Source organism: Phyllobates terribilis, unplaced genomic scaffold (genome assembly GCF_046119375.1).
Source record: "Phyllobates terribilis strain yellow unplaced genomic scaffold, ASM4611937v1 Scaffold_10__3_contigs__length_209671492, whole genome shotgun sequence".
In the NCBI taxonomy this organism is placed as follows: domain Eukaryota; kingdom Metazoa; phylum Chordata; class Amphibia; order Anura; family Dendrobatidae; genus Phyllobates; species Phyllobates terribilis.
The window spans coordinates 88875084-88897268 of record NW_027362770.1 but is presented as its reverse complement, the minus strand read 5'-3'; positions in this window follow the sequence as shown (position 1 = coordinate 88897268).

Below are 22185 nucleotides of genomic sequence, written 5' to 3'. Positions count from 1 at the left end.
TGGATCCGATGACCTGTTTGTTGTTTGGTGGGCAAATGGGCCCTGATCCAAAGACCTGTTCTCAGGTGGGCAAACGTGCCTGGATCCGATGACTTGATGTCCGGTGGGCAGATGGGCCCCGATCCGATGACCTGTTTTCCGGTGGGCAAACGAGCCTGGATCCGATGATCTGTTGTCTGGTGGGCAGATGGGCCCCGATCCGATGACCTTGTTGTCCGGTGGGTAAATGGGCCCGGATCCGATGACCGTTTGTCCGGTGGGCAGACGGGCTTGAATCCAATGGCCTGTTGTCCGGTGGGCAGATGGGCCCCGATCCAATGACCTGTTGTCCGGTAGGCAAACGAGCCTGGATCCCATGACCTGTGTGACATCACTGTGCTCATTCCTCCTGTACTGACATCGCTGTTGTCATTACTCCTGTACTGTGACATCACTGTGCTCATTACTCCTGTACTGTGACATCACTGTGCGTGCTCATTACTCCTCCTGTACCACATGTGACATCACAGTGCTCATTACTCCTGTACTGTGACACCACTGTGCTCATTCCTCCTGTACTGACATCATTGTGCTCATTACTCCTGTACTGTGACATGACTGTGCTCATTTGTGACATCACAGTGCTCATTATGTTGTCTGGTAGGCAGATGGGCCCCGGGATCTGATGACCTGTTTTCCGGTAGGCAAACGGGCCTGGATCCGATGACCTATTGTCCGGTGGGCAGAAGACGGGCTTTAATCCGATGGCCTGTTGTAAGGTGGGCAGACGGGCCCAGATCCGATGACCTTTTGTCCGGATGGTGGGCAAACGGGTCTGGATCGGATGACCTGTTGTCCGGTGGGCAGATGGTCCCCGATCCAATGACCTGTTGTCCGGTGGGCAAACGTGCCTGGATCCGATGACCTGTCCTCCAGAGAGAGACTCTTTTTATAGCTCCCCATTGATGATGGGACCTGAATGGGGAGACCCCTCTATTAACTCAGAATTGCCAAAGAGGGTATTTGAAAAAAAATTTTCCAAACCAGACAAGAAATTGTACTAGAGGAACTTGGGGTAAAAATCTGTCACTTTGGTATTTGTGGATCATGTATGAGACCAAATGATTTATTTTCACTGGAAAATATAATCTTCAGGGTCATGTTCTAAAGATGACCTCCTAATTGTACTTTTGTACTTTTTTCATATGTTGTTGTAGCTATCCATGTAATGAATGACATGAAAGGACTGCACTGGCTTTACGAGCCATTGTATAAAAGCCCCCTGCCCATGTTACAGCAGCCCCCTCATAAGTATTGACAGCCCCAGCTTTACAACCTGCACTAGGGATTGTCAGTGTGAAATTATCACTTTTACACAGTATGTGTGGGCCGTCTTTAGCTGTTTTGTGGTCAAGGGTGGGCAAACGGGCCTGGATCAGATGCACTGCTGTTGAGTGAGCTAACTAACGGGCCTATCCGATGACCAAATGTTGTCCGGTGGGCAAACGGGTCTGGATCCGATGACCTGTTGTCCGGTGGGCAGATGGGCCCGGATCCGATGAACTGTTGTCCGGTGGGCAGATGGGTCCGGATCCGATGACCTGTCATCCGGTGGGCAGATGGGCCCCGATCCGATGACCTGTTGTCCGGTGGGCAGATGGGCCCCGATCCGATGACCTGTTGTCCGGTGGGCAAACATGCCTGGATCCGATGACCTGTTGTCCGGTGGGCAAACGGGCCTGGATCCGATGACCTGTTGTCTGGTGGGCAGGTGGGCCCCGATCCAAAGACCTGTTCTCAGGTGGGCAAACGGGCCTGGATTCGATGACCTGTTGTCTGGTGGGCAGATGGGCCCCGATCCAATGACCTGTTGTCCAGTGGGAAAATGGACCTAGATCCGGACACATCGGATCCAGGCATGTTTGCCAACCGGACAACAGGTCATCAGATCCAGGCCCGTTTGCCCACCGGACAACAGGTCATCGGATCAAGGCCCATTTTCCCACTAGACAACAGGTCATCGGATCCAGGCCCATCTGTCCACCGGACAACAGATCATCGGATCGAGGCCTCTATACACACCGGACAATAGCTCATCGGATCGGGGCCCTTATGCCCACCGGACAATAGCTCATCGGATCAGGGACCATCTGCCCACCGGACAGCAGGCCATCGGATCGTGGTCGGTCTGTCCACTGGACAACAGGTCATCGGATCAGGGCCCGTCTGCCCACCAGACAACAGGTCATTGGACCCGCCAGTCTGCCCACTGGACAACAGGTCATCGAATCAGGGCCCGTTTGCCCACTGGACAACAGGTCATCGGATCGGGGCCCGTCAGCCCACCGGACAACAGGTCATCAGATCGGGGCCCATCTGCCCACCGGACTACAGGTCATCGGATCCAGGCCCGTTTGCCCACCGGATAACATGGTCATCGGATCGGGACCCATCTGCCCACCGGACAACAGGTCATCGGATCCAGGCCCCTTTGACCTGTTGTCCGGTGGGCAGATGGGCCCATCGTCCAGTGGGCAAACAGGCCTGCATCTGATGGCCTGTTGACTGGTGGACAGATGGACCCCGATCCGATGACCTGTTGTCCGGTAGGAAAACTGGTTTGGATCCGATAACCTATTGTCTGTTGGGGCAGACATGCCCCGATCGGATGATCTGCTGTCCGGTGGGCAGACAGACCCCGATCCGACGACCTGTTGTCCGGTGGGCATAAGGGCCCCGATCCGATGAGCTGTTGTCCGGTGGCCAGATGGGCCCCGATCCGATCAGCTGTTGTCCGGAGGGCATAAGGGCCCGGATCCGATGACCTGTTGTCTGGTGGGCATAAGGGCCCCAATCCGATGAGCTATTGTCCGGTGGGTATCAGCATGACTATTCATTCCGGTGATTTACATGCTGGAGCACATGTTAAACAGAATTTGGAGTCAGGTGGTGGCACAAGAGGAGGTGGAGGAAGTAGAGGAGGAGAAGTTGTATGCGGAAGGGCTAACATCTGCAAGGTCCAGACGGTCGGCAGCACCAAGGCGGCAGGCATGTGAGGGTGGGGGAGATGGTTTTACCAGGGCGCATGGTAGCAGCCAAACTGTTGAGGAAGGTGCAGGAGCCCAGGAAGAAGTGGATATAAGGGCCTTGATCCGATGAGCATGTTGTCCGGTGGGCAAATGGGCCTGGATCTGATTACCTCTTGTCCGGTGGGCAAATGGGCCTGGATCCGAAGACCTGTTCTCTGGTGGGTAGATAGGCCCTGATCCAATGACTTGTCCAGTGGGCAAACAGGCCTGGATCGGATGACCTGTTGTCCGTGGGCTGACGGGCCCCGATCCTTTGACCTGTTGTCCGGTTGGCAAATGGGTCTGTATCCGAAGACCTGTTGGCCAGGGGACAGACGGGCCCCGATCCGATGACCTGTTGTCCGGTGGGCAAATGGACCTGGATCTAATGACCTGTTGTCTGGTGGGCAGACGGGCCCTGATCCGATCGATGACCTGTTGTCCTTTGGGCAGATGGGCCCCGATCCGATGACCTGCTGTCCGGTGGGCATAAGGGCCCCGATCTGATGACCTGTTGTCCGGTGGGCATAAGGGCCCCGATCCGATGAGCTATTGTCCAGTGGGTATAAGGGACTCGATCCGATAACCTGTTGTCCAGTGGGCAAACGGGCCTGGATCCGATGGCCTTTTGCCCCGGTGGACAGATGGGCCCTGATCCGATGACCTGTTGTCCGGTGAGCAAAAGGACCTGGATCCGATGACCTATTGGGTCTGGTGGGCAGATGGGCCCCGATACGATGACCTGTTGTCCGGTGAGCAAACGGGCCTGGATCCGATGACCTGTTGTCCAGTAGGCAGATGGGGCCCCATCCGATGACCTGTTGTCCGGTTTGCAAACAGGCCTGGATCCGATGACCTGTTGTCCGGTGGGAAGATGGGCCCCGATCCAATGACCTGTTCTCTGGTGGGTAAACGGGCCTGGTTCCGATGACCAACATGTTGTCCAGTGGGCAGATGGGCCCCGATCAGATGACCTGTTGTCCGGTGGGCAAACGGGCCTGGATCAGATGACCTGCTATCGAGTGGGCTAACTAACGGGCCTCGATCCGATGACCTGTTGTCCGGTGGGAAGACGGACCCCGATCCGATGACCTGTTGTCTTGTGGGCAGACGGGCCTGGATCTGATGACCTGTTGTCCAGTGGGCAGATGGGCCCCGATCCGATGACCTGTTGTCCGGTGGGCAAACGGGCCTGGATCAGATGACCTGCTGTCGAGTGGGCTAACGGGCCTGGATCCGATGACCTGTTGTCCGGTGGGAAGACGGACCATGATCCGATGACCTGTTGTCTGGTGGGCAGACGGGCCTGGATCCGATGACCTGTTGTCCGGTGGGCAGACGGGCACGGATTTAATGATCTGTTGTTCGGTGGGCAGACAGGCGCCGATCATCGCGATGACCTGTTGTCCGGTGGGCAAATGGGCCCCAATCCGATGACCTGTTGTCCGGAGGGCGGACGGACCCCGATCCGATGACCTGTTGTCCGGAGGGCACACGGGCCCAGATCCGATGACCTGTTGTCCGGAGGGCAGACTGGCCCTAATCCGATGACCTGTTGTCCGGTGAGCAGACCGGCCACGATCCGATGACCTGTTGTCCAGTGGGCAGACAGGCCCCGATCCGATGACCTGTTTGTTGTCCATTGGGCATAAGGACCCCGATCCGATGAGCTATTGTCCGGTGGGTATAAGGGCCTCGATCCGATGACCTGCTGTTCGGTTGGCAAACGGGCCTGAATCCGATGACCTTTTGTCCGGTGGGCAGATGGGCCCCGATCCGATGACCTGTTGTCCGGTGGGCAAACGGACCTGGATCCGATGACCTGTTGTCCGGTGTACAGATGGGCCCCGATCCAATGACCAACTGTTGTCCGGTGGGCAAACTGGCCTGGATCCGATGACCTGTTGTCCGGTGGGCAGATGGGCCCCGATCCCTTAAAGACCTGTTCTCCGGTGGACAATCGGGCCTGGATCCGATGACCAACATATTGTCCGGTGGGCAGATGGGCCCCGATCCGATGACCTTTTGTCACATGTGTGGGCTTGTCCTTATCTGTTTTGTGGACTGATACAATCCATGGTGATTAACCCAATCTGGGGCTCCCAAGCTAATGTTGTAAAACTGCCAGTGACAATGTGACCAGACCAACAGTCACTGAGTAGATAATCTTCACTATGAATTCAGCATTATCCCTGTACTGTGACATCACTGTGTGTATTATCCCTGTAGTGTGACATGACTGTGGGCCTGGCCCGTGTCCATACTGTGGGTGCCGCCCTCCTCGGCCCTGGCACCGTATCCGGACTGTGGGGGCCTGGCCCCTTGTCCGGACTGTGGGGGCCGCCCGACTTAGGCCTGGCCCCGTGTCCGGACTGTGGAGGCCGCCAACCTCGTGCCTGGCCCCTTTTCCGGACTGTAGGGGCCGCCATCCTCGGGCTTGGCTCCGTGTCTGAACTCTTGGGGCCGCCTGCCTCTATTGTCAGGTAGGCAGATGGGCCCCGATCTGATGACCTGTTTTCCAGTGGGCAAACGGGCCTGGATCCGATGACCGTTTGTCCGGTGGGCAGACGGGCTTGAATCAGATGGCCTGTTGTCCGGTGGACAGATGGGCCCCGATCCGATGACCTGTTGTCCGGTGGGAAAACGGGACTGGATCCGATGACCTATTGTCCAGTGGGCAGATGGGCCCCGGGATCCAATAACCTGTTGTCCGGTGAGCAAACGGACCTGGATCCGATGACCTGTTGTCCAGTGGGCAGACGGGCCCCGATCCGATTACCTGTTGTCCGGTGGGCAAACGGGCCTAGATCCGATGACCTGTTGTCCGGTGGGCAGGCAGGCCCCGATCTGATGACCAACTGTTGTCCAGTGGGCGCCGGGCATAAGGGCCCCGATCCGATGAGCTATTGTCCGGTGGGTATAAGGGCCTCGATCCAATGACCTATTTATTGCAACGACACATGAGGGGCTGAGCTCCATCATCATCATCATCACTATGATCACTGACACAATGTAACGACACATGAGAGGCTGAGCTCCATCATCATCATCATCATCACTATGATCACTGACACAATGTAACGACACATGAGGGGCTGAGCTCCATCATCATCATCATCACTATGATCACTGACACAATGTAACGACACATGAGAGGCTGAGCTCCATCATCATCATCATCACTATGATCACTGACACAATGTAACGACACATGAGGGGCTGAGCTCCATCATCATCATCACTATGATCACTGACACAATGTAATGACACATGAGACGCAAACGGGCCTGGATCCGAGATGACCTGTTGTCCGGTTGGCAAACTGGCCTGGATCCGATGGCCTGTTCTCCGGTGGACAGATGGGCCCCGATCCGATGACCTGTTGTCCGATGGGAAAACGGGACTGGATCCGATGACCTATTGTCCGGTGAGCCGACGGGCCCCGATCCGATGACCTGTTGTCCGATGGGAAAACTGGACTGGATCCGATCTATTGTCCGGTGAGCAGACGGGCCCCGATCCGATGTGTTGTCCGGTGGGCAGATGGGACACGATGCGATGACCTGTTGTCCGGTGGGCAGAGGAGACCGGATCTGATGACATGTTGTCCGGTGGATAGATGGGCCCCGATCCGATGACCTGTTGTCCGGTGGGTAAACGGGACTGGATCCGATGACCTTTTGTTTGGTGGGCAGATGGGCCCCGATCCGATGACCTGTTGTCCGGTGGGCAGATGGAGCCGATCCGATGACCTGTTGTCGGGTGGGCAAACGGGCCTGGATCCGATGACCTGTTGTCCGGAGGGCAGACAGGCCCGGATCCGATTGTTTGTTGTCTGTCCGGTGCACAGATGGGCCCCGGGATCTCCGATGACCTGTTGTTTGGTGGGCAGACAGGCCCCGATCCGATGACCTGTTGTTTGGTGGGCAGATGGGCCCCAATCCGCAGACCTGTTGTCCGGTGGGTAGACGGGGCCCCGATCCGATGACGTGTTTTCCGGTGGACAGACCGGCCTCACTGTATGTAGTGCTCACCAGTCACTGTATATAGTGCTCATCAGTCACTGTATATAGTGCTCTGCACTCACTGTATATAGTGCTCATCTGGTATATAGTGCTCAGCATCTGTCACTGTATATAGTGCTCAGCAGTCACTAGCTCATCAGTCACTATGTACAGCACAATCCGATGACCGACTAGTCGTCCGGTGGACAGACCGGCCACGATCCGAACAACAGGTCATCGGATTGGGGCCCATCTGCCCACCGGACAACAGGTCATCGGATCGGGGCCCATCTGCCCACCGGACAACAGGTCATCGGATCCGGGCCCATCTGCCCACCAGACAACAGGTCATCGGATCCAGAACCGTTAGTTAGCCCACTCAACAGCAGTGCATCTGATCCAGGCCCATTTGCACACCCTTGACCACAAAACAGCTAAGGACGGCCCACACATACTGTGTAAAAGTGATAATTTCACACTGACAATCCCTAGTGCAGGTTGTAAAGCTGGGGCTGTCAATACTTATGAGGGGGCTGCTGTAACATGGGCAGGGGGCTTTTATACAATGGCTCGTAAAGCCAGTGCAGTCCTTTCATGTCATTTATTACATGGATAGCTACAACAACATATGAAAAAAAGTACAAAAGTACAATTAGGAGGTCATCTTTAGAACATGACCCTGAAGATTATATTTTCCAGTGAAAATAAATCATTTGGTCTCATACAGTACAAACCAAAAGTTTGGACACACTTTCTCATTTAAAGATTTATTTGTATTTTCATGACTTTGAAAATTGTACATTCACACTGAAGGCATCAAAACTATGAATTAAGACATGTGGAATTATATACTTAACAAAAAAGTGTGAAACAACTGAAAATATGTCTTATATTCTAGGTTCTTCAAAGTAGCCACCTTTTGCTTTGATGACTGCTTTGCACACTCTTGGCATTCTCTTGATGAGCTTCAAGAGGTAGTCACCGGAAATGGTTTTCACTTCACAGGTGTGCCCTGTCAGGTTTAATAAGTGGGATTTCTTGCCTTATAAATGGGGTTGGGACCATCAGTTGTGTTGTGCAGAAGTCAGATGGATACACAGATGATAGTCCTACTGAATAGACTGTTAGAATTTGTATTATGGTAAGAAAAAATCAGCTAAGTAAAGAAAATAGAGTGGCCATCATTACTTTAAGAAATGAACGTCAGTCAGTCCGAAAAATTGGGAAAACTTTGAAAGTGTCCCCAAGTGCAGTTGCAAAAACCATCAAGCGCTACAAAGAAACTGGCTCACATGAGGACCACCCCAGGAAAGGAAGACCAAGAGTCACCTCTGCTTCTGAGGATAAGTTTATCCGAGTTACCAGCCTCAGAAATCGCAGGTTAACAGCAGCTCAGATTAGAGACCAGGTCAATTCCACACAGAGTTCTAGCAGCAGACACATCTCTACAACAACTGTTAAGAGGAGACTTTGTGCAGCAGGCCTTCATGGTAAAATAGCTGCTAGGAAACCACTGCTAAGGACAGGCAACAAGCAGAAGAGACTTGTTTGGGCTAAAGAACACAAGGAATGGACATTAGACCAGTGGAAATCTGTGCTTTGGTCTGAGGAGTCCAAATTTGAGATCTTTGGTTCCAACCACCGTGTCTTTGTGCGACGCAGAAAAGGTGAACGGATGGACTCTTCATGCTTGGTTCCCACCGTGAAGCATGGAGGAGGAGGTTGATGGTGTGGGGGTGCTTTGCTGGTGACACTGTTGGGGATTTATTCAAAATTGAAGGCATACTGAACCAGCATGGCTACCACAGCATCTTGCAGCGGCATGCTATTCCATCCGGTTTGCGTTTAGTTGGACCATCATTTATTTTTCAACAGGACAATGACCCCAAACACACCTCCAGGCTGTGTAAGGGCTATTTGACCAAGGAGGAGAGTGATGGGGTGCTACGCTAGATGACCTGGCCTCCACAGTCACCAGACCTGAACCCAATCGAGATGGTTTGGGGTGAGCTGGAACACAGAGTGAAGGCAAAAGGGCCAACAAGTGCTAAGCATATCTGGGAACTCCTTCAAGATAGTTGGAAGACCATTTCCGGTGACTACCTCTTGAAGCTCATCAAGAGAATGCCAAGAGTGTGCAAAGCAGTCATCAAAGCAAAAGGTGGCTACTTTGAAGAACCTAGAATATAAGACATATTTTCAGTTGTTTCACACTTTTTTGTTAAGTATATAATTCCGCATGTGTTAATTCATAGTTTAGATGCCTTCAGTGTGAAGGTACAATTTTCAAAGTCATGAAAATACAGAAAAATCTTTAAATGAGAAGGTGTGTCCAAACTTTTGGTCTGTACTGTACATGATCTACAAATACCAAAGTGACAGATTTTTACCCCAAGTTCCTCTAGTACAATTTCTTGTCTGGTTTGGAAAAAATGTTTTCAAATACCCTCTTGGGCAATTCTGAGTTAATAGAGGGGTCTCCCCATTCAGGTCCCATCATCTATTGGCTGGCAAGGGAGCTATAAAAAGAGTCTCTCTCTGGAGGACAGGTCATCGGATCCAGACCCGTTTGCCCACCGTCCGGACAAAAGGTCATCGGATCAGGGCCCGTCTGCCCACCTTACAACAAACAGGCCATCGGATTAAAGCCCGTCTGCCCACCGGACAATAGGTCATCGGATCCAGGCCCGTTTGCCCACCGGAAAACAGGTCATCAGATCCCGGGGCCCATCTGCCTACCAGACAACATTAATGAGCACAGTGATGTCACAGAGTAATGAGCACAGTCATGTCACAGTACAGGAGTAATGAGCACAATGATGTGAGTACAGGAGGAATGAGCACAGTGATGTCACAGTACAGGAGTAATGAGCACAGTGATGTCACAGTACAGGAGTAATGAGCACAGTGATGTCACAGTACAGGAGTAATGAACACAGCGATGTCAGTACAGGAGGAATGAGCACAGTGATGTCACACAGGTCATGGGATCCAGGCTCGTTTTCTCACCAGACAATAGGTCATCGGATCCAGGTCCGTTTTCCCACCGGACAACAGGTCATCGGATCGGGGCCCATCTGCCCACCGGACAACATGTTGGTCATCGGATCCAGGCCCGATTGTCCACCGGAGTCTCAGGTCTTTGGATCGGGGCCCATCTGCCCACCGGACAACAGGTCATCGGATCCAGGCCAGTTTTCCCACCGGACAACAGTTGGTCATTGGATCGGGGCCCATCTGTACACCGGACAACTGGTCATCGGATCCAGGTCCGTTTGCCCACCGGAAAACAGGTCATCGGATGGGGGCCCATCTGCCGTCCGGACAAAAGGTCATCGGATTCAGGCCCGTTTGCCAACCGACAGCAGGTCATCGGATCGAGGCCCTTATACCCACCGGACAATAGCTCATCGGATCGGGGTCCTCATGCCCACTGGACAACAAACAGGTCATCGGATCAGGGCCTGTCTGACCTCCGGACAACAGGTCATCGGATCGGGGCCCGTCTGCTCACCGGACAACAGGTCATCGGATCCGGGCCCGTCTGACCTTCGGACAACAGGTCATGGGATCGGGGCCCATCTGCCCACCAGACAACAGGTCATTTGATAGGGGCCCATTTGCCCACCGGACAACAGGTCATCGCGATGATCGGCGCCTGTCTGCCCACCGGACAACAGATCATCGGATCCGGGCCCGTTTGTCCACCGGACAACAGGTCATCGGATCGGGGTCCGTCTTCCCACCGGACAACAGGTCATCGGATCCAGGCCCGTTAGCCCACTCGACAGCAGGTCATCTCATCGAAGCCCGTTTGCCCACCGGACAACAGGTCATCGGATCGGGGCCCATCTGCCCACTGGACAACAGGTCATCGGATCCAGGCCCGTCTGCCCAACAGACAACAGGTCATCGGATCAGGGCCCATCTGTCCACCGGGCAAAAGGTCATCGGATCCAGGCCCGTTTGACCACCGGACAACAGGTCAAAGGATCGGGGCCCATCAGCCCACGGACAACAGGTCATCCGATCCAGGCCTATTTGCCCACTGGACAAGTCATCGGATCAGGGCCTATCTGCCCACAGGACAACAGGTCATCGGATCCAGGCCCATTTGCCCACTGGAGAAGAGGTCATCAGATCCAGGCCCATTTGCCCACCGGACAACATTCTCATCGTATCAAGGCCCTTATATCCACCGGACAATAGCTCATCGGATTGGGGCCCTTATGCCCACCAGACAACAGGTCATCGGATCTGGGCCCTTATGCCCTCCGGACAACAGCTCATCGGATCGGGGCACATCTGCCCACCGGACAACAGCTCATCGTATCGGGGCCCTTATGCCCACAAGACAACAGGTCGTCGGATCGGGGCCGGTCTGCCCACAAGACAACAGGTCATCGGATCCGGGCCCGTCTGCCCACCGGACAACAGGTCATCGGATCAGGGCCCGTCTGCCCACCGGACAGCAGGTCATCGGATCAGGGTCTGTCTGCCCACCGGACAACAGATCATCCGATCGGGACCCGTCTGCCCCAACAGACAATAGGTCATCGGATCCAAACCAGTTTTCCTACCGGACAACAGGTCATCGGATCGGGGTCCATCTGTCCACCGGACAACAGTCCATCGGATGCAGGCATGTTTGCCCACTGGACAACAGGTCAACAGATCGGGGCCCATCTGCCCACCGGACAACAGGTCAAAGGGGCCTGGATCCGATGACCTGTTATCCGGTGGGCAATCGGACCTGGATTCGATGACCTGTTGTCCAGTGGACAGATGAGCCCCGATAAGATGACCTGTTGTCCGGTGGGCAAATGGGCTTGGATCCGATGACCTGTTATCCGGTGGGTAGATGGGCCCGGATCCAAAGACCTGTTCTCCGGTGGGCAAACGGGCCTGGATCCGATGACCTGTTGTCCGGCGGGCAGATGGGCCGGATCTGATGACCTGTTGTCCGGTGGGCAGATGGGCCCCGATCCGATGACCTGTTGTCCAGTGGGCAAACGGGCCCTGATCCGATGACCTGTTGTCCAGTGGGCAGACGGGCGGTTCCGATGACCTGTTGTCCGGTGGGCAGACGGGCCCTGATCCCATGACCTGTTCGGGGCCCGTCTACCCACCGGACAACAGGTCATCGGATCCAGGCATGTTTGCCCACCAGACAACAGGTCACCGGATCGGGGCCCATCTGCCCACCGGACAACAGGTCATCTGATCCAGGCCTCTATACACACCGGACAATAGCTCATCGGATCGGGGCCCATCAGCCCACCGGACAAGAGGTCATCGGATCCAGGCCCATCTGCCCACCGGACAACAGGTCATCTGATCCAGGCCCGTTTGCCCACCGGACAACAGGTCATCGGATCGGGGCCCATCTGCCCACTGGACAACATGTTGGTCATCGGATCCAGGCCCGTTTACACACCAGAGAACGGGTCTTTGGATCGGATCCCATCTGCCCCTTAGACAACACATCAGATCCAGGCCCGTTTACCCACCGGACAACAGGTCATTGGATCGGGGCCCATCTTCCCACCGGACAACTGGTCATCGGATCCAGGCCCATTTGCCCACCGGAGAACAGGTCTTTGGATCGGGGCCAATATGCCCCATAGACAACAGGTCATCGAATTCAGGCCTGTTTGCCCACCGGACAAGTTGTCATTGGATCAGGGTCCATCTGCCCACCGGACAACAGGTCATCGGATCCAGGCCCATTTACCCACCGGACAACAGGTCATCGGATCCAGGCCCATTTGCCCACCAGACAACAGGTCATCGGATCCAGGCCCATTTGCCCAATGGACAACAGCTCATTAGATCAAGGCCCTTATACCCACTGGACAATAGCTCATCGGATCGGGGCCCTTATGCCCTCCGGACAACAGGTCATTGGATCGGGGCCGGTCTGCCAACCGGATAACAGGTCATTGGATTGGGGCCCGTCTGCCCACCGGACCACAGGTCATCAGATCGGGGCCCGTCTGCCCTCCAAACAGGTCATCAGATCGGGGCCCATTTGCCCACCGGACAACAGGTCATTAGAACCAGGTCCATTTGTCCACCAGACAACAGGTCATCGGATCCAGGCCCGTTTGCCCACCGTCCCAACAGGTCATCGGATCGAGGCCCTTATACCCACCGGACAAAAACCTAACTGCTTGTCAATGACATACATGTGGATAAGGGCTGAGAGACTGAACCACTGATAGACACAGAAACATGGGAAGCAAGATGAAATAGACTTTCCAGCTCAGGCAAAAGGTGGCCACCCACCGGACAACAGGTCATCGGATTGGGGCCCGTCTGTCCACAGGACAACAGGTCATATGTGGGATTGAGGCCCGTCTGCCCAACGGACAACAGGTCATCTGATCGGGGCGCATCTGCCCACAGGACAACAGGTCATCGGATCCAGGAAAGTTTGCCCACCGGACAACAGGTTATCAGATCGAGGCCCTTCTACCCACCGGACAAAAACCTTACTGTTTGTCAAGTGACATACTGTGGATAAGGGCTGAGAGACTGAACCACTAATAGACACAGAAACATGGGAAGCAAGATGAAATAGACTTTCCAGCTCAGGCAAAAGGTGGCCACACCCTTATATGCACTTGTGCACATTAGACTGAAAAAAGCTGAAGGACTGAACTGGAATGTAAATTGGTGTGCATGCTACAAGTAAGAGCATGTTCACACATGGTCACTAAACGGAAAAAAAACAAATATAGAAACACAATACACAAATACCCTGCCTGGTCGGACGACTGCTTTCTGGTAGCGTATATGGCTTCAGGGGAGGGAACGATTACAGAGCAAAAGAAACAGGACTATTACATTTTATATTTAATCCAAAAGAGAGGCAGTGCTTATGAAAAATATACAAAAGGTTTTATAAAAGGGGACATTTACAGTACAGAATATACAGCGTCACTGGTGTTATATATGAGGGGATGTATGTGTCACTTAGGTTGCTAGCCTGTGTGAACGGAAACCTACATACTTTCTGCCAGCATATTATATGCTGGGGGCTAACTCACTAAAGGGTGTGTTTTTTTGTGAATGGCAAAGAGGGTGGGACGCCATTCACACTACCTCGCCTCAGGGTGTGGCTGAGCAAGCTTAAATACACAGTCACTGTTTTTTTTTCTGTTGTTGTGTTTGGAGAGGCAAGGTCTCCAGACTGAGAAGCCATAGCTCAGGAAGGAGCTGAAGGCTGTGCTACAACCTGTGTGGGCAAACCACACACTCCTATGGACTGTACTGTCGTTTATCTTTTGCTTTGTCATTTTGCCAGTAAGGTCGTGTTTATTTTTAATGGAGCTGCGGGGCTTTATGCCATATAATAAAGCCTGCAGAGAAAACCCGGTTCCTGAGTCTACTTCCGAAAGCGGACAAGTGAGTCGTCTTACCACAACAGTTACACAAAATAAACAGGATTACAGAAGACTTACTATAAAGATCGCTGAGATGATTCGGTATAGGTGGAGGGGAGGTGCCCCAATTATTGATTTGACCGTTCTCGAACAGGATCCGTTGCTTATAGAACCTATACCCCCCGCAATGAATACTGACCCCCCTTTGACTGTGTCTTTTATGCCGAAGGTGGAGACCTGCCCACACACCCCACGTGATGACCTCACGTATGCTGGGCTCCAGCCTTCATATTTTTATTAGAATCTCTAATTTCTGGCATAACTTATCGCTGGTTGATCGCAGAAGCCCCAAAGTAACGTAGGAAATTTAGGAAAAAACTGAACATCTCAGCAGTAATAACATGCTGATTGTGATGTCATGAAGATGACTTGAATTTCCACCAATCAGAGATCAGCATGTTTCAGGTCACCCAGATAGAACAGTCCATGAAACATGAGTCACGGCCACTGTGAGGTCATAATGCTGATTAGAATTTCCACCAGTCAGAAAACAGAACCGCCCAGAAGAACCACCCAGGAGGTATGAGTCATCGCATATTTTCCATTATGAATTTAACTCTCTTTAGAGACCACAGATGACTTAGTTGCGGTCTGTTATTTTGTTACTTTTCCATCACAGCTTCCCGGAGGGGCTTACAGCTATGGAAAAATATCTATATTACTCCTTAGCTGACCCTGCAACTAAAAATATGGGTCCCATTATTATCAGAAGTATAGCACTTCAGTTATTCCATATTTTGTGTCGGTGACGAAAATCCTGCAGTTTGCAGCTGGGAATTGTCCTGGTTATTGTGAGTGTGTTTGAAATGGGAGAAAGATACCCCGAACCGTTCAGGGTGATCGGAAGGCTGTATCCCCAGTCGGTCAGGGTGGTGGGCGAGCTGGGTCCAAATCTCGTCAGACCACTAGGAAAAGGTGGTTATCCCCCAGGGAAAGGGCAGGAATAACTAACCGCAGATATGTCATGTCTACTCTCTAAAGAAAGTTAAATTGATAATAAAAATATGGTATCACTTGCGAACTTATGCGATCACATGGCCCCAGTCACGCCTCAAAAGTCACATGTGTACCATCGTAAATGCCATCTGTATCGCTCCTGGTTTCAGTTACAGCTGCGAGACGTGCAGTCCTGCCTCATCTGCGCACAGCACAACCCAGGTAAGACAGTAAAAGTCCCTTAGAAAGCGACACCAAGGCCTCTCTACCCACTTCAGAGACTGCAGAGAAAAACAAACACACTCTAATACATATAGTATTTTGTTGCACCACCTCTGTCTTTAATAACAGCTTGCAGTCTCTGAGGCATGGACTTAATGAGTGACAAACAGTACTCTTCATCAATCTGGCTCCAACTTTCTCTGATTGCTGTTGCCAGATCAGCTTTGCAGGTTGGAGCCTTGTCATGGACCATTTTCTTCAACTTCCACCAAAGATTTTCAGTTGGATTGAGATCCGGACTATTTGCAGGCCATGACATTGACCTTATGTGTCTTCTTTCAAGGAATGTTTTCACAGTTTTTGCTCTATGGCAGGATGCATTACCATCTTGAAAAATGATGTCATCATCCCCAAACATCCATTCAATTGATGGGATAAGAAAACTGTCCAAAATATCAATGTAAACTTGGGCATTTATTGAAGATTTAATGACAGCCATCTCCCCAGTGCCTTTACCTGACATGCAGCCCCATATCATCAATGACTGTGGAAATTTGCATGTTCTCTTCATGCAGTCATCTTTATAAATCTCATTGGAACGGCACCAAACAAAAGTTCCAGCATCATCACCTTGCCCAGTGCAGATTCGCGATTCATCACTGAATATGACTTTCATCCAGACATCCACAGTCCATGATTGATTTCCTTAGCCCATTGTAACCTTGTTTTTTTTCTGTTTAGGTGTTAATGATGGCTTATGTTTAGCTTTTCTGTATGTAAATCCCATTTCCTTTAGGCGGTTTCTTACAGCTCGGTCACAGGCATTGACTCCAGCTTCCTCCCATTCATTCCTCATTTGTTTTGTTGTGCATTTCCTGTTTTGGAGACATATTGCTTTAAGTTTCCGGTCTTGACGCTTTGAGGTCTTCATTGGTCTACCAATATGTTTGCCTTTAACAACCTTCCTGTTACGCTCGCGCCCGGACTGACTAGCGTGAGCGTGATTAGTGATCCCACTGTACTATGAACCGAGGAGTGCCTAGAGGGGCGTAACTAAGTATCAACCCGATCCAACCAAGCTCGCATGGCGGCTAGTCGACTCCGTGGACCAAGGAGGAACCGAGCAGAGGGACCAGGTGCAACTCCAGGTCAGACCCCGGTCACAGTTGTTGACCCACACCGGGGAATGCAGGAACAGGCAGGTTAGATTGGCATACAGGCAGGTGGGTATTGGCAAGTACGGCTGGTATGCAGACAGGTGGGTACTGGCAAGTACGGCTGGTATGCAGACAGGTGGGCACTGGCAAGCACGGCTGGTATGCAGACAGGTGGGTATTGGCAAGTACGGCTGGTATGCAGACAGGTGGGTACGGGCAAGCACGTCTGGTATGCAGACAGGTGGGCACTGGTAAGCATGGCTGGTATGCAGACAGGTGGGCACTGGCAGGTTGGAGCGCAGGCTGGATAGGGTCCAATACAGACTGGGAGACATCTACAGAGCCGCAGATGCGGTAGAAAGCAGAGTAAAGCGAAACCGCCAGAGTGGAGGACAAGGCAGAGCAGAGAGGAACTGCTGGTGCGGTGAACAAGGCAGAGCAGAGAGAAGCCGCCGGAGCGGTGAGCAAGGCAGAGCAGAGAGAAGCCGCCGGAGCGGTGGGCAAGTCAGAGCAGAGAGAAACCGCAGGAACGGTGGGTAAGGCAGAGCAGAGGGAAAACGCCGGAGCGGTGGGCAAGTCAGAGCAGAGAGAAACCACCGGAGCGGTGGGTAAGTAAGAGCAAAGAGAAACCGCTGGTGCGGTGGGCAAGGCAGAGCAGAGAGAATCCGCCGGAGCGGTGGGGAAGTCAGAGCAGAGAGAAGCCGCCAGAGTGGTGGGTAAGGCAGAGCAGAGGGAAGCCGCAGGAGCGGTGGGCAAGTCAGAGCAGAGAGAAACCGCCGGAGCGGTGGGTAAGGCAGAGCAGAGGGAAACTGCCGGAGCGGTGGGCAAGTCAGAGCAGAGAGAAACCGCCGGAGCGGTGGGCAAGACAGAGCAGAGCGAAACCGCAGGTGTGGTGGACAAGGCAGAGAGGACAGGGCTCTGTTCACATGGAACAGACTGGAAAATACAGGAAGATGCGGAGGAAGGGAAAAGGGACAAGCAGAACCAGATACGCACAAGGTACTTCCTATGACAGATAACAGGTCTGAGTATGCAACCAGCCCCCAGAGATGGCGGGAACAGACAAGAAGCAGAACTGGACCTGGCAACTTCAGAGTCAAGGAGCACACTGAATGTTAGTGTTGCTCAGGCACCTGCTACTGGGTGGAGGGGGTTTAAATATCCAGTGACTCACAGCAATAGGCTGGAGACACATTAGGGGTGCGCCCACAGCAGCTATAAGAATCAGGAAGTAACCGGGCCGCCGCCCTAAGCAGTCAGTCAAGAGACATGCACACAGCATGAACTGGAGCAAGATTTGCAGGCTGGACTGACTGGTAAGATTGCGGTCTTGCATAGTGGGAGGTGGTTCACTATGCAAGCACGCCGCCAGGGATGTTACACTTCCCATGTTGTTTGTATTTGGTCCAGATTTTAGACACAGCTGACTGTGAACAACCAACATATTTTGCAAAATTGCGTGATGATTTACCTTCTGTTAAGAGTTTGATAATCCTCTCCTTTGTTTCAATTGACATCTCTCGTGTTGGAGCCATGATTCATGTCAGTCCACTTGGTGCAACAGCTCTCCAAGGTGTGATCACTCCTTTTTAGATGCAGACTAATGAGCAGATCTAATTTGATGCAGGTGTTAGTTTTGGAAATGAAAATTTACAGGGTGATTCCTTTTTTTTTTCCTCAGAATTGAGTGATTCCATAATTTTTTCCCTCTGCTTGGTCTGAAAAAAATTATCCTTACTGAGTACCATATTTTTTATCTTGATTTCTTTTAGTGTTTCTTAAAGCCCTAAAGTTGCCATTTGAAATGACTTTAGTTTTGTGCCATGTCTGTGATCTGCTTTTTTTCAACAACATTAAACAACTGAATGAACATCCTCCGAGCCCGGTGATTCCATAATTTTTGGGTTGTATGGACTAGGACAACAAATTTATTCAACATCATGCTTTTCTTATAAAAGAAACGGAAGGAGAAAAGCCGAAGGACTGTTGGATTTGCACACACAGCCCAGTATCTGCAAAGACTATGCAGTACTTAGCCTTACCTCTGGAGCCAGGGGAGGTATTAACACCACACTGCAAACACAATGAGAAAAACCTACAAGATTCAAAATGAACATAAACCCTGCTGTAAATAAATAAAAAGCAAGTGCATTTAAATAAAATAGGGTTCTTTGTAACACTGTTTTTGATCAAAAATAGTATAAAAGATTTCCCACTGCGACAAGGTGAACCCGTTCGAGAAAGTCATACACTGTCTAATATAAAATGACTTTCCAGAACAGCAGGGTTTATGTGGGTGAAACGCACGTAGGGGCGCGAGGACACACAGCTCATATTCACTCTTCACTATAAGTATATGTAACTACCTATTAGGATGATATCTTATACATGAATATATTAAGTCAGTGCACTGTGAGGTACGCAATTTTAACTTACATTTATCTCTAGGGTCATCCTATTTAGGATTCAGGCATATCTATTGGTATGTAGGACCATATACATTCCCCATTTAGCCCTTTTAGGTGTATTACTATTAGGACTAATTAAATTATTTTGATCCAGTTTTGCACAAAGCACATGTCACTTTATAAAGGTATTGGGGATATTTAATTGTGGTTTGATAAAAACTTTTTTACTTGATTTGTAACTGTAAAAAATATTCAAGATGATCCCTTGTCAATCATTGTGCCCTGTTGGCGGGCTTATAGAACTCTTCTAATGTACAGTGTAATCCAACACTTCTGCAAGGGAGGGGGCCGAGAGGCAGGGAGTGACAAATGTCTCACAGCAGCTCTCAGCCCAGAAGCTGCCATAGAAAGACCTCCTGTGGACCCCAGCCATGCGGTCTTTTATGTCTGACCATTACAATTCAACACCGAGTTATGGGAATACAATACATCCCAGTGATACACCAAATAGATTTTTGGAAACACACAAATTGGATGAATCTCACCCTTCCTTTCAGCACAGTCCAGCGCGTAGGGAAAGGGAGATACACGACACAGCCTTGCGAGAGCCCCTAGGGCCCCGGTGCTTGGTTTCCACGCATAGCAGGAGCCCGGCCGGATCCGATGACACCAGAACCGGCTCCCTAGGTCCGTCCATTAAGGAAGTATAGCTGTTTTAGTTTTAGAGTTTTTAGCTGAGAGAGGCCAGGGGTGGAGATTCAGGTCCAGCCAGGAGGCAGAAGGGGGAGTGACCAAGAGGGGTTAAGAGCTCCAGCAGCCCTAGATCCATTGTCTTTTTCCCTGGGAGGTCGTGATGACACATCGTGTGTGGGAGAAGTCCTGCAACAAAGGGGACCACAAGCCTCCCATGTGGCAGCCCCTCCCTCACAAGCCAGCTCTTCCAATTGACTGGTGACTGATTCTTAATAACTGCTTTATATCTTTTGTACTCCTACTATTGTGTTTGTTTCTCTGACCATTATGTTTAATGTAACCCTTATGTATATAGTGTAATGTCTAGTGTGCCCTTACGGAGATTAAATATATGATTTAACCTTGGGCTGCTCTGTTATCTTGATCCATGAACTCATATGTCCGTTGTTTGGCTTAATCCTCATGCTACCGGGGCAGGTTTCTGGCCCCATATAATTCCCGTTAACGGACCGGGGATTTATATCTAATAGAAACTGGTGGCAGCTCTACCAGGCCAACAAGGTTCTGCTTCACTGGGGCTAGTGAATGGGCCTGTCAGGGGTGTGAGCGAGTGTGATGCCATGTCAGTGACTGAGTGGGCCACCTCTTCTCACTCCCGGTGCCTTCTTGTACCCGTGTGGACAGGGGGTGTCTGTGTAGAACTGTACCAATCTGAACTTACGCATCCTCGAGGGGGTTCAGAACGTAATGTTGGTGCAAGGGGCAGATCCTTATCACGTGATCTGTCGGACGTAATTGTGACGACAGGTGGGTGACGAGGTGTGGATCTATCACAAGTGGTGGCAGTGGTGGGATTCTGCGGGGTCCCTCTGGTGCCATTTCTTCACATTGGTGGCAGCGGTGGGATTCTTTCGCGGTCATTTAGTGCCATTCATCACAAGTGGTGGCAGCGGTGGGATTCTGCAGTGTCCCTCTGCTGCTGTTTCTTCACAGTACCCTATTAGCACCTTATAAGGACAAAAGGAGTTATGAAATGATCTGTGTCTCCTCTGTGTAGCACTGTGTTATTTTAAATTTGTTAGATGTGTTTAATAAAGATATTTTTTGGTTTAAAAAGAACTCTGGTCATCTGGGCTTTCTTTTTTAGGCCCACTCTTCATGTTAATTATGTGTTGTTTTGGAGTTTAAAAAACATGACATTGTTACCTTATGAGTATAATGTTGAAGATGCATACAAGCAGCACACAAGCTGCACATCGAAAACATACAAGCTGCATACAAGCCACATACAAACTCCATAAAAGCAGCATACAAGCTGTATACAAGATGCATTCAAGCTGCACACAATCTGTATCCAAGATGCATAAAAGCCGCATACAAGTTGAATATAAGCTGCATACAAGCAGCAAACAAAGCCGCATACAAGATGTACACAAGCTGCATACAAGCAGCATACAAGATGCACACAAGGCACATACAATCTGCACACAAGCAGCATACAGGATGCATACAAGCTGCACACAAGGCACATACAATCTGCACACAAGCAGCATACAGGATGCATACAAGCAGCATATAAATTGCATACAGGTAGCACACAAGTTGCATACAAGCTCCATACAAGACACATACAATCTGCATACAAGCATCATTCAAGCTGCATTCAAGGCACATACAATCCGGATACAAGCTGCACACAAGGCACATACAATCTGCATACAAGCCGCATACCATCTGCACACAAGAAACATACATGATGCATATAAGCTGCACACAAGCAGCATACAAGGCACATACAATCTGCATAGAAGCAGCATACAATCTGCATACAAGCAGCATACAATGGTACATACAAGATGCATTCAAGCCACATATAAGATGTATACAGGATACATAAAAGTTGCATACAAGGCACCTACAAACTGTATACAAGCCGCATATACGTTGCATACAGGATACAAACACGGCACATACAAGCTGTATACAGGATACATACATGGCACATACAAGCTGCATACAAGCCGCATATACGTTGCATACAGGATACAAACACGGCACATTCAAGCTGTATACAGGATACATACATGGCACATACAAGCTGTATACAATGGTACATACAAGATGCATTCAAGCCACATATAAGATGTATACAGGATACATAAAAGTTGCATACAAGGCACCTACAAACTGTATACAGGATACATACAACCTGCATAAAAACCGCACATATAAGACACATACAAGCAGCTGTATAAAGGATACATCCATGT